The sequence below is a fragment of the Vulpes lagopus genome, chromosome 24 (genome assembly GCF_018345385.1).
Source record: "Vulpes lagopus strain Blue_001 chromosome 24, ASM1834538v1, whole genome shotgun sequence".
Classification (NCBI taxonomy): domain Eukaryota; kingdom Metazoa; phylum Chordata; class Mammalia; order Carnivora; family Canidae; genus Vulpes; species Vulpes lagopus.
In genome coordinates, this window is record NC_054847.1 from 53,450,865 (window position 1) to 53,468,773 (window position 17,909).

At 36.2% G+C, this 17,909-nt stretch overlaps 1 non-coding gene and 1 pseudogene across 1 annotated transcript; both read right to left on the bottom strand.

The window, feature by feature from the left end:
* The window catches only part of LOC121481904, a 76,285-nt pseudogene that overhangs the window by 36,195 nt on the left and 22,181 nt on the right, over window positions 1–17,909 (bottom strand).
* On the bottom strand, window positions 16,953–17,024 carry TRNAA-UGC. The gene has a single exon. It is a non-coding gene; the product is annotated as a tRNA-Ala (tRNA).

A 17,909-nucleotide genomic window follows, 5' to 3' on the forward strand; every position in this document is an offset into this window, starting at 1 on the left:
GACCCTGAGCCAGAGGCACCCAGCTTAGCTGTGCCCCGGATTCTCGCCACAGAAAAAATGAGAAGGTACATGGCCATTGTTTTAAGGTGTGAAGCCCTTGTATACTACTTTTCTGTAGCAATATATAATTATTACCATTGGGTAGAGACAGATGATAATGGCCGCATACAGATCATGCTGAAAACACTGAAACTGAACTCAAAAGCAATGGGATATAATAAAGATTTCGGAAAGACCTGGCTGCATGAGTAAATTTATATTTAACAACAAATGATCTAAATGTAAATGATTATGGGTATATGGTGTTGGAGGTGGTGGTATCAGAGAGAAAAGCCTAATTGGAGCAGAATCGGTCTTACTGAAAAACAGTAAAGTCGGAGTGTAGGAAAAGTTGCTCAGAAATAGGTAGAAGGCAGACACAACAGAACTTTGTAATAATCAATTCAAGGCAGGCAAGTGAAGAAGAAGCATTGAAAATGATGTCATGATTTTTCCATTTGCATTATTGACTTGATGAAGGGGCCACACCACGAGTCCTAAGAAAGACCACCTAGGAAGAGTATCTATGTGAAATGGGGAAGGACAGGAACAGAGTGAGCTCCATTTCAGACATGGAATGTTATAGGCAGGCTGGAGTGCAGGTGTGAATGAATCAAAGAATCTGAAGGATCAAAAGTGAGGGCAGCATCCGACCCTAAACACTAATATCTACATACTGGAAGGAAGGGGAGGATAAGGTAAAAGAGATAGAAAGGAGCATCAGAAAGGAATGAAGGGGGCCAGGGGAGCCCAGTGTCACAGAAGTTGGGTAGGAAAGAGGCTGCAGAAGACAAGGGGAAAGTGCCAAATGCAGCAGTAAAAAATAGATGCTTGATCCCTGGCAATTGGAGGTAGAGAACTGGAATCATGGCTACCAGAACTATAGCAACTGGTAGACATGTTTTCATCAATTTTAATAAAATTTTTCACAAGTTGTTCATTCTTTATATCAATGAGAGGGAACAAAAATCTATCACAAACTGGCTTATCATGAAGGACTGTCAACAAAATCTGCTGTTAGTGCTATCTTAAGATTGAGAGGAGGGACATAAACTTTACTCTGGAAAAACTAAGGAATAAAATTGTTATGACCTGTCTAGTAATGAAAACACTTAATAGAAAGAGCAAAATATCCCAACATATATTTTCTTAATACCTCCAACAGATATTCTGCCCTTTCCCATTCTTCTACTTTATTAATCAAATGAAATATTTTCCCACTTATTAACTTAAAACACTAAATTAGAGCCACACTAGTTTCTACTAAGACCATTAGTTGATGAAAAAATTTCACCCGCAAAGTAGACCATTATCTTTCAAAGCACAATAATCCCCTTTCCCTCACCATTTAGTAATACCAAGGTAAGGATGATAACATTGTCCTTAAACATTACCTTTTTTCTCTTTTGTCTGTTTTGTCTTTCTAGTTACATGAAACACTAGGGCAGAGAAAAAGTTTGACAACTTGCTCATGTGACCCCAGTAACAAGTTGCTATGTTTACCCTGGAGGTTGGAAGATGAGTTAAATAAGACAGATGCTAGAGCATATGGGCCTTAAGGCACAACCACCCTTGGGATATCATTTCATGGGTATTTGGTGCACCAACTGGAAAGTTAGATGGTTTTCCATGTACGTTTATCCAAGCGGGTAGTGGGAGCATAAGTGCTCCAAAATCCATGAGGGGTTGTGCTTGCCAAGTCCTGTGGTTCGTGACCATAAGTTGGGCTCTGATCGTGCTGTTCATTATGTTCCTACTTAATAAAAAATGGAAAACATTCAGCTTTTCCAGCATGATAAAAGCATATGATCAATGTGTTTTCCCTTTCAACTGAAGAGAAGATCTTTTACTTCTGCAATGCCAGATGGATCCAAATGTAATTTTAACTAAAACCCTGTGAGTGAACAGTTCTAAAGTGAGAATTCTGAAACACATGCTCATTCCTCAAACATTTTACAAAAGGAGGGATGCGATGGAAATATTTAACTAATAAGTCGGTATTCTCTTACTCTACACTGGTGAAGGAAAATCAGATTTGTATTCCTTCTTGGTCAATGATGCAGTTGCAACTCAGGAAGACAAGATTATGTACAGCATGCAGGCACTTTCAAATCCCCTATCATGCTGCTGTTTCCAGCTACTATTATACAGCTATGAAAATTATTTATCCCATCAGCCCAGAACCTTGAAAATAAATGAGCAAGAGATTTACTGGAGATCCATGGCCACCCTGAGCTGAAGGTCTTTAATTACCTCTCAAGAGAGGTTTAGTGTTTTGTTTTTTGGTTTTATATTTTCTGATACCTTGGTCAAGATTTTTCTCCCTCTTATCCTATTTGGTTTTTATACCATAATCTTCTCAATTTACTTTTCGTTTTGTATGTATGGTTTAATTTTAAAATCACAAAGACTTTTTATATTTTTAAATTAATATCAGTCAAGCAAGGCAACAAAAGAAAACTTTGGGTATCACTTGTAATTATAGTTCTGTCTACAAATGGGATTAGACATTTTGTTCCTCTTAACTAATCATATTTTTAATAAAAACCCAATTTTTCAAAGAAGCTTTAGGTTCACAGAAAAATTAAGAAGAAGGTACAGATATATCCTTATCCCCACAAAAATGCACAACATCCCCCATTGCTAACATCCCTTATCAAAGTGGTACATTTGTTATAATTGATGAATCTACATTGACACATCATAGTCACCCAAAGTCCATAGTTTCCATTAGGGTTCACTCTCAGCATAGACAAACATGAAAGGACACGTACCCCACATTACAGTAACATACAGACTATTTTCACTGCCTTAAAAATCTGTGCTCTGCCTATTTTTCTTCCCCCCATCCCCACTACTCAGTCCCTGGAAACCATTAATCTTCTTACTATAACCATAGTCTTGCCTTTTCCAGATTGTCATATAGTTGGAATCACAGTAGATAGCCTCTTTAGATTGACTTCTTTCACTTCATAATATGTATTTAAGGCTCTCCATGTCTTTTCATGGTTTGGTAGCTCATTTCTTTTTAGCAGTAAATAATATTCTATTGTCTGGATGTACTAGAGTTTATTTATTCATTCAAATTTTTTTCCTTCAAGCTATCATGGATCCTTTGTCTCCCCGTATAAATCAGTTTGCCAACATTTAAATTCATTCGAATTTTTATTGGGATTGCATTGAACCTACAGATTAAGTTCAGAAGACCTGACATTTTGATATTGTTAGGTCTTCTTATCCATAACATAAGATATGTATCTATTAATTTAATGCTTTTTCCATTTCATTCATTCTAGTTTTATACTTTAGTTAATGTAGAGCATGTTAATATTTTGTCAGATTTATACCTAAATGTTTCATTTTGGGAGACAATAATGTAAATGTTATTGTGTTTTTAATTTCAAATTTACTTGTTCATTGTTGGTATAAAGGGAAAACAATTAACTATCATCTAATAACCTTGTATCCTGCAACATTGTTGTAATAATTTACACATTACAGAAGTTTTTTGTTGATTCTTTCAGATTTCCTACATAAACTATCATGTCACCTACAAAGATTTATTTCTCCTTTCCCAATCTGTACACTTTTCATTTCCTTTTCTTGTCTTATTCATTTAGGCATTACTTCCAATAAAGTGTTAATAAGGAGTCATGAGGAGGGGATATCCTTGCCTCATTCTTTATCTTAGTGAGGAAGATTTGAGTTTCTCACCATCAACTATGATGTTAGCTGTAGGTTTTCATATATATTCTTTATCAAGTTGAGGAAGTTTCACTTTGTTCCGAGTTTACTGAGAGTTTTTATCATGAATAGCTATTATATTTGGTCAAATGCTTCTTCTGTATCTATTGATATGATAATGTGATTTTTTAGGCTCTTGATGGATTACATTAATTGACTTTTGAGTGTTGAACCTGGGGATAAATCTTATTTGGTCGTCACACATATATGTTTTTATACATTGTTGAATTTGTTTTGCTAATATTTTGCTGAGGATTTTTGCATCTTTGTACATGAGATGTTTGTCTACAATTTTCTCAGGTGAAAGAGACAGTCATGGAGTTGGAAATTTTGAAGATAACAGAGAATATTTAAATCATTATATTGGAGAACAGAAGAGAAAGTTCACTAGGAGATGTAGGAGGATTGTTGGTGGTATTTAGGACCCGGTTTAAGTCTGATGTTCTTTCTTGCTCACTACTGGCATCAACCTATATTGCAGATACTTTTTAAATAACACTGAGAAACCTGGGTATAGTCATGAAGAAGGCATCAAACTGGAGTTAAAAACAGAAGCGGAGAGTCTGAGAGATTCACAGTTCAAGGCAGAGTTAGCATACAATTCCTGGCTTTGATGAAGAAGGGGACTATATGTCAAGGAATGTAAGCAGCCTTTAAGATCTGAGGTCTGCCCCTTCTGACAGCCAACAAGTAAATGAGGACCTTATAACTATGCCAGCAAGACACTAGATTCTATCAACAGGCTGAATTATACTTGAAACAGATTCTTCCCCCAGACCCTGCCAACAGGAACACAGACTAAGAGATGCCTGAGTTTGGCCTTATGAAATTTGGTGGAATACCCAGTTGAGCTCACCAAACTGCTGATACTCCTGACCCAGAGAAGTATGAGATAATAAATGGATGTTGTTTTAAGCTGATAAGCTTGTGGCAATTGGTTGTGGTAGCAACAGAAAAGTAATTTATACCCAGTTGTAAGGATCATTACACCTTTTTATAAGGTGGTGGAAAAATAATTATATGGAATCAAAAGTGTAAACAGAAAAGGGCAGTGACCCTTAGGAATATGGGAGGTACAATACTGAGATTTTAGAGAGATGGAGGGAATTTATTTTCCTTTTTTTTCTTTCTTTTTTTCTTTTTTTTTTTGAATTTATTTTCTATGAGGAAAGAGAGGTTTCAGATAAGATGGGATATGAAGGGACCTTTTAGGAAGGATTAAGGATATAGAATATGGTGAGATATTGGCCAATTGGGTAGGTTCAGAAGCTGAGCAAGTAGTGGTATAGATGCCATGCTGTGAGGGAAGGTCATGTTCTTCATGTTGCAAGGGAAGGGCAGTGATGGGCAGCACACATCTTGAGTAGAAAAAACTTTGTAATCTATGTGTAAAAAACATAAAAACTAGTTATTTCATTCACACTGGATGAGGATGCTGGAGTTCATATGTGATGTAAACTTGATGTAAAATATTTCATTTTAAATAGGGTTAGCCTTGAGTTGGGTATTTTTCTAACCTGTTGGCCAAATGCCATATTAATCTATCATTTTCAAAACTCAGAATTTTTGCAAAGCTCTCTCTTATTTACTGTTGCTATATATAACATTTCTATTTCACTAATTCATCTTTGTCATGTGCCACCCTAACTCTTTTTTAAAATATTCAAGACTCCAATAAATGCATAAGTAATTTTCAGTGAAATTGCCATTCATATTTTTTCATTCTTTTTATTAGGTATTTAATTTTTAACATACAGTGCTACAGTTAACATACAGTGCTACAGTTAACATACAGTGCTATATTAGTTTCAGGTATACAATATAGTGATTCAACAATGCTATACATTAGTGCTCATCATGATAAGTGTACTCTTTAAATTTCCTTCATCTGTTTCACCCATCCCTTCACCAGTCCCCCCCCCAATCATGAGTCTGTTCTCTATAGCTAAGAGTCTGTTTCTTGCAATTCATATTTATTTAAAATTTTAAATTCAACCTTGATCTAGTCACGCAAATTTGTACTGTCATATCTAGTCACTAAATTATTTTAAGTAAGTATCCTCAAAATTGTGAGAATAAAAGTATATCACAATATGTCTTAAGTGGCTATACCATGGAATAGTGTGCCATTAAAAGATGATTATGTAATAAATGATTACTGTTTCAAGGGAGAAGTGCTAAAATTTAAATAAGAAATAAATGTTTGTTGCTGTGGATCATGTTTGGCTGTTAGAGTTCATTTTAGACATTTTACTAGCCAATAAAATAGTACTAATGGATGAATTTTGTGTTTTTAAATTTCGTTTAGTGAGATTTACTATTTCTTTTGTTAAGGAGCAGCTCAATATTAGAAATATTCTTATTTTTATAATACTGAACTTTCTTGTTGATGGAGAAAAAGTGTTTTATCAGTTAAGAGCTTTACATATTGTAGCGAGTGAACACATACTATAATTCAGATCAGACCTTTTAAAAATGTCCTTTATTTTCAAGCTGAAACATAAATGATATTGTTTGCTTAAAACTTTAGCACCTAATTTATTTTCAAAAGAGAGCTTTGGGAAACAGATCATGTCATATATATATATATATATATATATATGTATATATATATATATATATATATAACAGCACAACCACATGCATTAATGATCATATTTTATCTCAAATACATTTCTGCATGGCCTTATTAAAATGTTTCTCATAAAGAAGATTTAGCTTGTGCTGTTAGGAATATCTATGTTCCAGTTACATTTTTATTTTCTCCTACTCTAAGTATACCCTGGTTCTCATTATAGTCCTTTATAACTGCTGCTGAGCATAGAGACCTACCCAAAGTTCAGGAAACAGGTCAACTTATAGTTATTGCTACTATGGCTTTTACACATGATTCTTGGTCTCACTATAGTGTTATTTATTGCCTCTATAATGCAAAATATGTTATAATAAGTATTCAGCTGCCCTACACAAGGTATTCAGCTGTCGGTCCTTTTATGTGCAGTCAATAGTTTACTAATTCAAGGAGGCATATTTTACTCCAGATTACCCTGAATAAATATATCCCGCATTTATTATACTAGAGGTTAGAGCACAGATGTTCTTTGCAGACTACCATTTTATAATTCAGAATCACTCCAAGTAACTCTAATTTTATGTAGCAAGCTTAGACTTGGCAACTAAAGAGAACACAGATTTTGAATACCATTTGTGCTGTGCAGCTAAATTATTGCACATGCCTTTAGCCAGGTGGAATTATCGACATCCTTTTCTTTTTTCTTTTGGAGTAATGTACTTTCAGCCTCTTGTTACAGCTGTGCAAAAATATTCTAGTCAACCCTTATGCATCAAAAACTTTCAGGAAGGGTACAATGATGGCTGATGGAGGAAAATCATGGTTGTGCTGAATATATTTGCCAACATTTCAGAAAACGTTTACAGAAATTTGTAATTAAATTTGCATATTTTAAAACCATATCTTTCTGGCATTGTTCCAATAAAATCTTATGTATTAAGTAAGTACTACCCCCTCAGGATGATAGTACAGACCAGACCAAGGGAGAGCTGTGTTAAGACACAACCTTTTCCGTTGATGAGATTTTAACCTATCTGGATAAATAAAATAAAACATGAAAAAGAGTGTCTATAAAACAGTACATAGATCAATTCAGAACTATGCCATAACATTATCAGATTTCATTATCAGATTAAACCCAAGGATAATAAAAGATGGAGATACCAGGAAAAATGCATATGGGTTGAGAAATTATAGCATATGGATTTTGGTCATATAATCCAGATTATAGCCCAGGCTACAGTTCTTTCAGTATATGTAACATTAGACAAATTAATTAAAAAGGGTAAATTTCAGATTTTTATCTCAAAAAATGAAAAGGTAAAATTACTAATAGGGATTTGATAAAGTCAAATGAGAGAGCAGTAATTGGCAATTATAAAACACTATGTGTCGCTCTTCAAAATGGTTTACATTTATTAACTCACTGAATCCTCGCAACAGCTCTGTACCCATACTATCATTTCCCCTTTTATAACAGGGAAAATGGAGATACACAAAAGATAACAGCTTAAGGTCACATCTATTAAAGGAGGAGATGATATTTTAGCTGTAGAGCTCATGCACTTGAACACTATATTATGTTGCTCAATAAATTTACTGATTATCATTGTCATAGATAGAATGAGATCTGTCCTAGACCTTGAAGCATTATTAAGATATAAAGACTTAGGAGAAAGAAACCACATACAGCAATGCTTTAACATTTGTATCTATATATAGTATGCAAGATTTGATTCATAAAATTGTAGATATGTAAAATTGTAACCATACCTAAAATTATTTTTTTCAAAAATCAGTCATCTTTCATATAGATTTCTGTGCACATAAATAATACTTCTGAGAAATTAGGACATAGATGATACCCATCAAAATCTACTCAACTCAAAGAAAGCAATCACATTGGTAATCCATTAAAAAATCTCTGACAATATAATTGCTTTATTTTTTCCATTTGAGTTCCAAGATGTATGGAAGATATCTAATGAAAAAATTATTAGTGAGCTTCAATGTTAGCAGTTGTTACCCTCAATAAGGTAATATTTTATTCAAACATTGCAAGAGTATAAAATGAATAGCAATGACACAATTGATAAATTTAAACCAACAAGCTTATATATGGGTTGAGTTTTCTCTTAGAGACATGATAATCATTGGTATTTACTTCTCGGCAAAATACATGAGGATATCGACTAAAGGTTTTGATATTCTCTGTACTTGTTATTCATATTCTTTTAGACAAATTACTTTTTTGCTCCACTTCATAAGTAATATTTTAAAAAGGGAAATATCAGGGTGTCTGGGTGGCTCAGTTGGTTGAGCACTGGACTCTTGGTTTCAGCTCAGGTCATAATCTCAGGGTTGTGAGAGGGAGCCCTGCTCTCAGCTGGGACTCTGCTTGAGGATTCTCCCCTTCTCCCTCTACCCCCCACCAACTCATTGGTACAGGCTCTCTTTTAAATAAATAAATCTTCAAAAGAATAAATAATATAGAAAGGAACATATTTTATTGTCTTTGGATTTTAAGTAGTTTGCTACCTGTTATTTTTATTTCAGGGGAGAGGAAACAATAATTATCTTAACTATGTAAATCTACTTACTTAAGTGAGAAATATAAAGTAGTCTCAGCCTTCTTATTTGCTCTGGGAATTGAGTAATAATACATAGAGAAAGTATTTATTTATATTTAATTTTCCCACATGACAGTTTACTTATAGGTCTGTCATCACTACTGAAGGGCCAATTTGTTTCTAACATAAATCTTGAAAACTAAGCTGCTCAGAAATACAAATATACACTGAAAAATTTAGATTCCAGTTTCAATACTAGTAAACAGAAGAATCTGTAATTTTGGAATGCTAACTGGATATCCCTAAAGAAGACTTAGGGCTATCAGAAACACCATTATAACAGAACTGCTATCTCAAGAGAGTTAAAATTAATACCACACAGAAGCAAGTTTAAACATGTATTTTTAATAGAGAAGGTCCACTTCAAATACTTTTTTTTTTTTTTAATTCTTGCATCATAGAGAAGCAGAGAATCTTTTGGACTTAATGCACTGTTTAATGATTATCTTACAGCTGGAAATTTCTATATTCTCTGCAGTCCCAGTTGCATGGTCCATAATATTATCACTGAATGAGAAGGTCTGAGAAGGTCTATCACTGAATGCAGAAGGTCTTCCAGACAGAGAACCTGGGTGTACTCGATTTGTTGTTTTTAACTGGATTGGCCTCATCCGTGTTCATTTTGTCAGATAATACAAAATGGGGACAGCACAGTTTAAACACTGGAGTATCCCAAAGTTTAGTTTAGTTTACTTCATACATATTGAGGCCTACCCCAAGAGAGGTATCATATGACAGTGGAGTAGTACAGAAGACCTTCCCATTTATATAACCATTGAAATGTGGCAACTCTTTCCCAGCTTGACACACATGTAAAGGAAAAGCACATTTCTGTGATCAAAAGAAATAAGATAATAATGCATAAGGCTCCCATTAGTTTTGGGAAAAGCACTTTTTCACCTTCCATCCTATTCAGTGCTATTTATGAAGTGGGTTGTGAGTGATAATAGCAAGAATGAGGAATTCTACTTGACATTATGAATGGTGGTCTCAGAAATGACAGATACCATAAAACAGCAAAATAACACATGAAGGGCATGTTCGGTACAAGCCCTGCATTACGGATTGCATTGCAACTTTGATAGCTGAAAATTAAATCTATTTCTTGATAGATGGGACTACTATTTTCCATTTCTGCCTCGGATCACAAGATTTACTAAGTAGAAGTCCACGTAACAACCTCAACTATTGTTTCTTGAATATGCAACATGAGAACTAAAAACATATATTTTGAAATCTTAATTTTGAGCATTGGTTGTATTGATGAAGGAAATTTCAAGACAAAATCAGTATTTATCATGGTTAGTAAGTTTGTTGCAGACTCATGTCTGTATGAAAGTAAGAAATAGATCCCTGGGTGGCGCAGCGGTTTGGCGCCTGCCTTTGGCCCAGGGCGCTATCCTGGAGACCCAGGATCGAATCCCACGTCAGGCTCCCGGTGCATGGAGCCTGTTTCTCCCTCGTGCTCGCTTCGGCAGCACATATACTAAAATTGGAACGAAAGTAAGAAATAATTGCTTAAACTTTCTACATTGCAAACAGTTTGCAATACGTGTATTCAATTGGCTACAAATTGTGAGATATTAGTGATATATATTTACATGCCTTAAGTGACTTTATGTACTTTGTAATGACTGTAAACACAACCATCTTGGGTGTTTACTTTGCATTGGGCAAGAATATTTAATTGTGCTTCTTTCATTTTTCTTTACTTGTAAATTACTTATATGAATACAAAACATAGTAAACACTGTAGCATTTTAAAGTTATTTTCACCTATTTTTCTATAAAAAATAACCCATCAGTATGTAACCAGAGTTTTCCTTTTTCCTGCTTTTAGGTAAATACGTATATAAATGTAACAATCTACAAATTTCTAAATAAATCTTCAACCCTTTGAAGAAAGATGTTTATCACAGGACATCAGTATGAATGTGATCAGAGAGAAAAAATCACTGCAAGTTACAGAATAGAAGAGTTTTGTGCAAGGACTAGAGAAAGCAGACAAGTTTGAGAGGCACCGTGCCCAGGAGGGGCTACGAAATGAGAGCCCATGGAGGAACACATAATTGCATTGGTGGCGCCCTGGGAGCTCCCAGAAGGTGTGCGGAGCACTGAGTATGTTACAACCCCTGCGCGTATCAAACAGCCTCCCCTGCACACAGCTCTGAATCTGAGCATCAGCATTCATGACCCTGGGATTTACTGGTAGAGAGATACATTGCTAATTGGGGAACAGATTTTTGTGTTTCTATAAAAGGACAGGAATTAAATGGAGGTGAGGATAAGCAAGTTGGCACAGAATACTTTTTTCAACCACCAGGAAGTTAGTGGAAAAATCCTATTCTCAGAGTGGCAATCTGACCCACTTCCTTGCTTGTGATTGCTATCACAGACACAATTCACAGTGCTGAGATCAAAGCTTGGAAGCAGCCGAATGACCCTTCCAAGGATCCAATTTCCAGGAGAATTGCCACTTTCCCTGAAGCTTACATTTCTGGACCTTGTAATGGACAATAATTTGCAGTTTACTAAAGTGCTTATTGGTGTCTTCTCCACATTGTTATTCAAGATACATTTATTTCTGTATTTCAGCATTTATGAAATACATTCAAGTTTTTTTTTACTATTGAAGTTAAAACAAGAGATCAAAATCACCATAGGCAGCTGCTATTTCTTCTACAGTACTAGCCATTCTTAATTCAACAATAAATTTTTGATCATTAGTACAATACATTTAAGTTTTCACAGTTAGCAAATATAGCTTGAGTGTGATTTCATCATAAACATGGACATTAGGGGAAATAGCTTTAAAATAAATACATAGCTCCCATTCGTGTCTATATCTGTACATGTGTATTCCATGTTCTTCTGTGAGATTGAGAGACTCTCTAATTCATGCCCATAACTCATAGATGCTCAGGGACTCAAGTATGTGCATCTGCTCTAACAAAAATCAAAGCAAATCAAACAACTAAAAATAATAATAATTAAACCCCAAGTGCCTCCTGGTGTCTTATGTTTCATGATAACTACCGCGGATAAAAATATACTCCATCTATACATACATATACTATATTTGTCTCTCATTTCAATTATTCATATGCGACAAAGCCATGGAAAACATGAAGGAATCTTATGTGGATATAGACATATTAAATAGGACAGTCTGAAAAAGACAGATACTGTAGGGTTCGAATTATATCACATCCTAGAAAAGACAAAATTAAAGAGATGATAAAAAGATCAGTGGTTGCCCGGGCTTTGTGGGGAGATGAGGAGGATGAATAGGTGAAGCAGGGGAGAGATAGGGAACTTATACTGGTTTGTACAATACTGTGATGGTGGATACATGATGTAGTTCATTCATCAAAACCCATACAACTTCACAACAAAAAGAATGCAAATTAGAAAATCAGTAAGGGAAGTTAGATCATCCCAGGAAGGAACTTGATGCTGTGACAAGAGATTCTGTTACAAATATATGAAACAACCCCAGGCAAGAGGATGGGGGAAGATTCTCATCAAAGCAACTTTGGAAATGAGTGGAATCTGTACAACCAAAAGCAAAACAAACTGCCTTCTAGTTGATAAAGCTGTTTTTTCAGTGTGGTTTACAGGTTAACAATTCCGAAGCTACTGTAACAATTCTGGTCCATGTGTCCTGCTGTTGAACATGTGGGTAGAGAGATTTCTCAGCGTGGGACTTTACAGATAAGCAAGGTGAGGAGGCTAGGATCACCCATGTAGTAATGCACTGGAGGTGGAGACATCAAGTAGGAACTCATGTTTCACTCAACGTGATACAGATGGTCACACCCAGGAATATTTGTAGATATTCATGCTTTAGTATACATACACATATGTTTTCTTGCTTAGGCAGGTGAGATGATCTCAAAAAACTGAAACCTCATTGGCCATCAGCACACCCAGCTCCTAATACTCGATTCTGATACCATTCTCCAAAACAAAAATTAAACAAAACAAAAGCAAAACAAGAAAACAAACAAAAAACCTGGAGCCCTTTAAAGAAATGGTTGATTCCAGAATTGAGACAGAAAGTCTGCAAGATGAGCCCGCAGTACTGTGCAGGGTCAGAAAGTTGGAAGGTGCAGAGCATGCACAAGTGTGCATTCATGAGAGAGGGGAGACTAAGAGAGCTCCCAAGAGCCAAAACAGGAACCATTTGACCAACAAAATAAGGTTGCATTGGATTATGATCCAGAGTATAAAATAAATATCCATGAGTGCTTAATGATAACTAAGTGACTGAATGAATTAATAAATGTTAGAAAATTCCTGTACCAAATAATTCAAAATAATGTATAGTTCTCCACCCTACAGAAAGGGAAGCCTAACTTTCTACTCATTTAGTGCAGGCTGCCACTAAATGCCATAGTGATTTCCTTCCAAAGAGTATAGTACAGTCTGGAAACGTCAGGGGACTCCATAGTAGATAAACCTGAAAAATCTCAGCCAAGTGATCAAGTCAATAGTAATGACGATAAGATATTTGACAGTGTATAGCCTTGATATGATGTCATGAAAATAGCGTTTTCCCTCTGTGCTTTTCTTTCCAAAAACCCCTAACAGCAATCTACTCATGAGATAAACATCAGACTCATTCCAATAGAGGGGGCCCCTCCAACTTACCTGACCAGATATACTGCTGTATATCTGACCTCAGAACCAGTGAGGTCATCAAAAACGAGGAAATTCTGAACAGCAGTCACACTGGGGGAAACTAAGAAGATGCACAACTATATGTGATGCTGCATTCTGGATAGGATTGTGGAACAGAAATGGGACATTAGATAAAATCTAAGAAAATCTGAAGAAACTATAGACTTTAGTTAATTATGTATTGATATTGCTTCTTTCATATTAACAGATGTACCATACTGAGAAATGATGTTAATAAGGGATACTGTGTGTAGAGGTACGTGGAGACTCTGTACTACCTTCTCAACTTTTCTGTAAAGTTACAACTACTGTAATGTAAAGTTTATTATAAAAAATACAAATATGAATAAGAGATGATCTCCATTCTTGAGGAGCTCACATCCAGAAGAGGAGGCAAATACCCCAAAAGTTACAATCGTGTGTGATGATTTTTGTGATAAAAGGAAGCATGGGCATTGGGCATTCAGTGACAGAGCAGCTGACAGTGGCTGGCAGGCCTAAGGAATCTTGCAGGAGAGAGTGATTCTGAACTGGGTGTTATAGGAATCAAGAAGTGAAGAGGAAATAGAAAAATCCAAAAACAATGAAGTCTAATGTTGAGCAATTAATTCCCTTTATCGCCAACATCAAGAGCAAATTTCCTGGATGCCTATGGTCACCCCAACTTTGAATGCAAGTTTTCTTTCCTGCTTTATCTCCCACTCCCTAACTCTGCATTATTATTAACTCTCGACTCCTAAAGAATGTGGATACATTGATCTCCTAAGTCTTGTATTGTCTGGCCTCCTCTGTGCATGTTGCCATGTGGCAGATGGTGAGAACTCTTTTGCCTCTATTCTCCTTTTTTTTTTTTTTTTTTAAGATTTTATTTATTTATTTAGAGAGAGAGAGAGCGTGCTTGAACCAGGGATGCAGGGGGCAGGCTGAGAGAGGGAGAGATAATCTCAAGCAGACACTGTGTTGAGTGGTGAGCCCAATGCAGGGCTTGATCTCACAAACCTGAGACCATGACCAGAGCCAAAAATCAAGAGTTGGGCACTTAACCAACTCAGCTACCCAGGCACACCACTATTTTGCCTCTTTAAAAGCTATTCAGGCTTCAGTACTTGCCCTGTTTCCCTAGTCCTTAAAAATTCCCAAACCTTACCAGTTTATCAGTTCTCTCCCTTCTTCAAGCTCAAAACATGTTTACCGTACTCTGAATCTAATCTGAATAATTATACCATTACATTAAAATGTAATTAAAATATTGCACAATAACTTTTGAATTATTTATATTTCCATTTACTTACATATTTTTTCTTTGGTTATATTTCTCGAGTCTCCAAATAATGGGTTTGTCTTGGAATATGTATTTTGGAATAAGAAGACTCCTTAACTATCATCTTTCTATTACTTGATAGAGGAAAAAATAGGAACTCATATTTATTGATTGTGAGGATGTCAGGAACTAAGGCACATAAAATATGTCAACCTTTCAAATTCCTCCAAATGCCTCTGAGCTAAATATCTCTGTTATCTGTGAAGTAAAACTTCTGGAGGTCACTGGGGCTGCAAAGCGCACCCAGACATTTAGTCTAGCCGGAATCCTGAGTGTGGAGTCGAACCAGCCTGTTTCTGCTCCAGCTTGCTACCACCTGTGTGCAATCTATGGCATCCATAGAGGCAAATTCATTTTTTGACACTAGTTGGCTATGTAGTGTCAGGGCCAGACTGATTCTTAGGCTGTGTAGTGGCCACACTGCTCCACTAGATCTATGACCTGCAGCTATTGTGTCAGACACCATCTCATCAGTTTTCTCAATTTTAAAATGGGGCTGAAAATAGTACCTAGCTCGTAAGGTTGTGGAAAGGAATGAACGAGCTAACGTCAGTGTGAAGCGCTAAGAGCATTGCCTGACACGTGGCACACTCTGTTGCCCTCATTGTTCCTATGGGTACACCTAGATATCCTATGGCTTCTTTTTTCTCCTTTGGTCCCCTATGGCATAGAAAACATCCAATACTTATTTATTTGTTTTATGGTTTCTGATTTTGCTTCTCTGACAGTCCTCTCATTTTCCAGAATACAAAAAAATGAAATGGTATTTGACTTCAGTTCAAGAGCTTGACAGTTGAGTCACGCTTTGAGAAAAAGAAGGGTGTCTTTTAGGCTGTCAGGAAAATATGGGGATTGTCACAGGGCTTCAGGCAGGTAGTGACAGGGGCAGAGCTGCTGCCTCTAACCTTTCTCTCCCTCTTCCCAAGCATCTTCGTGCGCCAGGAAAGGGGACACTGACCTTGAGAACAGACCAAGAAAGATACTATTTCAAATGAAGCAATAAAATGTATAATATATGTTAGTAATTAGAGAAACTGGTTCACTCTCTTCTCAGGTTTAATAGCTTCTCAAAGATGGCGAATAAGTTAAGGGGGCTTTTAATATTGCTCTGAAATATGAATCCATGTACATCCTTGTATTACATAATTAAAAACGTCTTTGATCTGAAGGTCTTAGATTTATCCTAGCAAATTAAGTGTTGAACATGGGATCTCTAGGTTTTATTCATAATGCAAACAAGTAACGGCAAGCAGTGCCACTTCAGGGGTGATACTCAACACAGAGGGAGAACTGTAACTTCATTCATGTCAAACATCATCATGTGTCCTCTGAGAAGGGAGGCCGATTGGCGTAATAAGAGTTACCTGAACTTCGATCTGATGAGAATGGGAGATACAACTAGATGTCAGGATGAAAGTGCACCCTGATATTCAAATAGATACATAATGCAGAAGAAGGAGGAACTCAACAAAGACATCTCTTTACTTTATAAAGTCTATGAGGCATCCTGGCATCATTAACTCCTATAATTTTCCTGTGAATACTAAAAGGATATCCTATGTGAAAAGACTTTGAAAATAAAAAAATGTCATAAATACATTTGTTGTGTTTTCATTCTTTAAGTGGGCCTTGCCCATGGCAGAGCAGGTAAGTTTTCACCTGACCATTTGTATGGTTTTATTAAAAGAAATAAGATGTTAGCAGTAATGTAAATGAGTCAAGTAGGGAAGTGAAGATTTGTTGAAAAGGCTCGATTTTTATTTTGGATTAATAAAAAGATGCTGTTAATACTATGAGAAATTTTTACCACAATATGAGCTTTTCATATAGTTCATTTAGTAGAGAAGGATGTCACTTTATACTAATGTGCAGGGCTGATGACATACCTTCCACTATGAGGATGCTATGATGTTTAATGAATGAGTCTAAAAAAAACAGGTGAGTACAGTTGGGGGAAAAGTCATGGAGATGCCAGGGATCGAACCTTGGGCCTTATGCATGCAAAGCATATGCTCTACCACTGAGCTACATCCCCAGGTCTGAAAGCAACCTGGCATGGAGATGAGTTGGCACAGTTTTTCCTTTTAATGAGATGGGCAGATGATCTCCATCTAGGGAACGAAATAGCACTGGATTCCTATGGCTTCAAATTTCAGTCACAGGGAGTTCTTAAGCATTCCTCATGGACTGTTTTGCACCATTAATATAGAATAGTCCTGCTGCTTTATAGCTCACATTGTACTAGCTTCCCAAACATTATTTATAGACATGATGAAGCACTACTGTCCTTCAAAATTCATCATATTTCTGTGGTCTCCCACTCATTGATCCAAGAAAGTATTTTAATTATATCGCACCATGTCCCTATTCCTTCTATAGGGGAAAGGAGAAAAAAACAAAAACAAAAAACCTCTCTCCTCTATTTCCTTAGGTTCTGTGTGTGTGCTTTGAAAATTAGACCAGCATAAGGCATATTAACAAGAGAAAAACAGTTTAGTAATAACCTTCTCCCCACCACATATAAGAGGGAGAAATCCAGGGATGAGTAACTCAGAGGGGTAGTTGGGACATGGGAGCAATCAATCAGTAGAAAAGTGACAAGACAAAGGAAAGTAAATGTATGGGGAAAACCAATGGGAGATAAGGGCTCTCTAGAAAGGTTTAAGTGTATAGCATTTCCTTAGGGCATTGCTGCCTTCAGGCAACAGGGTTAGCATTCCCGTCCTGGTACAGTGCAGGCTGGGGGCATCACAACGGGATTTTAGGGTGTGCTTCCAAGCAAACAGTTGCCCTCATCTCAAAATAATCCTTGTACAAGAGTGCTGTATTTTGGGGTGGGGTATTCTGCACCACCTTAATATCCTTCCTGAGGTGAAGATCAGAATAGAGGGTCTTGTTACTGAGAAGAAAAAAATAAAGC